Below are 3,244 nucleotides of genomic sequence, written 5' to 3'. Positions count from 1 at the left end.
TAGAGCTCCAAGGAGATTATGTTGAAAAATTAAAAAAAATTTACCCAAAAAAAATTGTTTTTATACTTCATTCTAAGGACTTATTGAACTACCCTCGTACGTTGATTTTTAGAATATGAATAAAGATTTTCAAAAATAATTGTTGTACTGTTATAAAGTGAATTTAAAGAAAATGAGATTGGCACAACTTTTTTCACATGAAATTCATCAGGGCCTCAAATAGGTTGGTCCAAAAAGGGTGGGCTTTTGTTGTTACCCCCCCCCCCCCTACTTTCATTCATCTGGTATCAAAATAATTATACAATTTTTTTACAAATTGAGAAAAATGATCCCGCGGTCCAAGACCTTTAAACGTTGAAAAGCGATAATTTTTTATTAATTTTTTTGTAAAAATGGCAAATGACACGTAGAAACAATAAATATACGGCAATCAAATTATGATAGCTGTAGTTCTATTAAGAATACTACCCGTAAAAATAAAAATTCCACCCCATATTAGGAGTTGAAAATATATAATCTGCTTTTTTCAAATACCTTAGATATTTTTTATCTTAGACGATTAAAAATGACCTTTTAGAAGTTAAAATATGTGCCACTGATGGAGAAATACCCTTTAAACTTTTGAAAACTACTCCTCAGAATGATATTTTGCTTCTTTTACAGTTCTTAACATAATTTCTGATTAGAAGAGTCCAAGGATGACTTTAAAAATATTGTTTAAATATTTAATACTTTTTTAAAATAATTTTCAGACGGCTTTAGTTCGGGTTTTTGGCTTTTAAACCTCCCTTCATAACAAAAATGGTATAATACTGTCTTTTTGTGAAAATTACATTTTACTAGGATGTCAGAAAATGAGGCCAGGACTTATTAAAAAGTAATATCACCTTTCGTAAACTAGGGTACTACTCTCAAAAGGAAATAAGTACCCTCCGGAAGGAATAGAAAGTTATAATCTGAAAGACCATTTTTTAAACCAACATTAACTTACAAAAAATAAAATGATGCGCACAAAATTGCACACGGAGATTCAAAAAGAATTATGTTCCTTAAAAAACTGTTAAAAAGAAACATATACTCAAGAAAACGAATTTGTGAAGAACAATTGCACAAAAAGAGTATTATTATAAAAGGTATATATAATATATATAATATATATAAAAGGTATTTATATATATTTATATATATTTATGATTTATTCATCTTTTTCGTACTGCAAGGATCCAGAATGTTTCGAGGCCTTTTATCTTCCTCTTTTGGGAATTTTAATAAAAAACTAATAGGGAATATTTGTATGTTATGCTAATATTATATTAAAATCAGAATTGAATTTGAATTTCACTATTAAGTAATTATTAACACCAATTAATTAATCTATTTGAAATATCTGATGAAATCAAAATCAAGAAAATCTCAATTTCAATCTATGATAAAAACTGACCTTATTGTCAATTTTCTTTCCTGAAATTCAGTAAAAGGTGTCATTTCTTGTACCTAAAAATGATTTTTAATCAGATTAAACAACATTTCAAATCTTTCTGCTTTTGAATATATTCGCTGAGTTAAAACACAACGTTCTGTTTCAAGGACATAACGCATACTGAGAGTCATAGAGAAGAGATCTTAAAAGTGCGTATTGAAGAAATACCTAAAGGACTGTAATTCAAATATTTTCACAAATTAAGAAAATAAATTTGTCAAAAATGTAATATCTACCATTTCAGTAATCTCGTTTTTAATCAGATTTTCTTGTTTTTTTTTTTTATTTTCAAGTAAACATTAAATACATTTATTTTAAAACAGTGTCTTCAAAAACATTAAAGATTACTTTTATAAATAATAAAAAATAATAAAATCCATTTAAAAAAAAAAACTAAAAGGGATTTTGCCGTTTCGCTTGCGGGATATCAACTGTATATAATAAATGTTTCAGAAAATACAAAAAAATCAATTTAAAAAAAATGTCAGTTAACAGGTTTAGACCGCGGACCCTTCAATTGTAGTTTTGTATACATAGTATGCGTGTTCGGTAAGTAATCAAAGAATCTTCCTTAGACTACCATTATTGCAGGTGTCAAGGGGCATACTATTAAAAACAAGCTTTTTTTATATTTATAAAATTTATTTTAACTAGAAGGAAGAACTTTTTCTTAAACTTGCGCAAATGCACTAAATTACACAATAGAAGGCTATTTATGAATAATTGCAACCCTATAAAAACGATTGTATTTTGGTTTTTTGCTTCCTCATAAATGAAGCGTTTAAATGGTAACAAATTGAAAACAATTAATTCGATTAATTAAACGTTTATCAATTAGACATTTTTTTAAATAATAAAAAAGTACACAATGTTTTTGATACCAAAAAAAAATAGGGGGGTAAGATAAAAACCACCGAATATTTTTTTGTACCACTCTAGTGTCTAGTGATCAGCTAATTTGAAATTCCCGGGTTGTTGCTGGTTTTTTTCAGACCACATTTTTCCCCTCGAACAATTTCAAGATGTCTTTTTGAAATTTATCTTAAACTAACGTATATAAATGGGAATTTTAACAATATACATACACAAAATTTGGTCAGGAAAAAAAGAATTCCTTATACGTCCAAAAATTAACGGAACTCATGAAGTTCTTTTGTCAATTTTTGAAAAGGCTATTGCAAAAATTGTACAAACTTCAATGTTTTCTTAAAATTTAAATAAAATCTATTGTAATAAACGTTTCTCAATATCCTTGGCATTATTTTGAACGTAAATTACTATAATTATTATTACTACTTATTATTTATTATACAAAAAACATTTCAGTGTTGAAATGTTGTCACAGGCTTATACTGCCCAACATGTCGAAGGCATTTTTGGATAAAGTTGGATTTTTTATTTGATCATTTTTGAACGGGGCTGTCCCAATATATATCATCAGTCACGGATGCATTTTTATAATGCAATCAAGTGATCGGATGAGAGCAGTCTGCCCAGACATATTGGACAAAGCCTGGTTTTTACCCCATCATTGACGGACTGGGTTGCAGTCAAGTACATGATGGAGGGACCTACAGCTTAAGGTGGGTTCCGAACCACCAAAACCTCGGTAACGGTACATTAAAATAATTCCAGAGGTACCGACTCAAGGATCGAACCCCGGATCTCTGAAGTGAAGTCCGAGTGTCTAACCAACTGAGCCACCGAGGCTCTAAGCCACCGTTATTATTATTATTTATTATATTATTATATATATTATTATAT

General features: G+C 28.7%; 1 protein-coding gene across 1 annotated transcript in view; it reads right to left on the bottom strand.

Annotated features, from left to right (window-relative positions):
* LOC117176034 (rho GTPase-activating protein 39) overlaps positions 1 to 3,244 on the bottom strand; it is a 69,360-nt gene that overhangs the window by 50,028 nt on the left and 16,088 nt on the right. The gene's annotated exons all lie outside the window — the stretch shown is intronic.

This window comes from Belonocnema kinseyi, chromosome 7 (assembly GCF_010883055.1).
Source record: "Belonocnema kinseyi isolate 2016_QV_RU_SX_M_011 chromosome 7, B_treatae_v1, whole genome shotgun sequence".
Lineage (NCBI taxonomy): Eukaryota > Metazoa > Arthropoda > Insecta > Hymenoptera > Cynipidae > Belonocnema > Belonocnema kinseyi.
The sequence above is the reverse complement of the archived record's forward strand: the minus strand, read 5'-3'. Positions and strand labels throughout refer to the sequence as shown.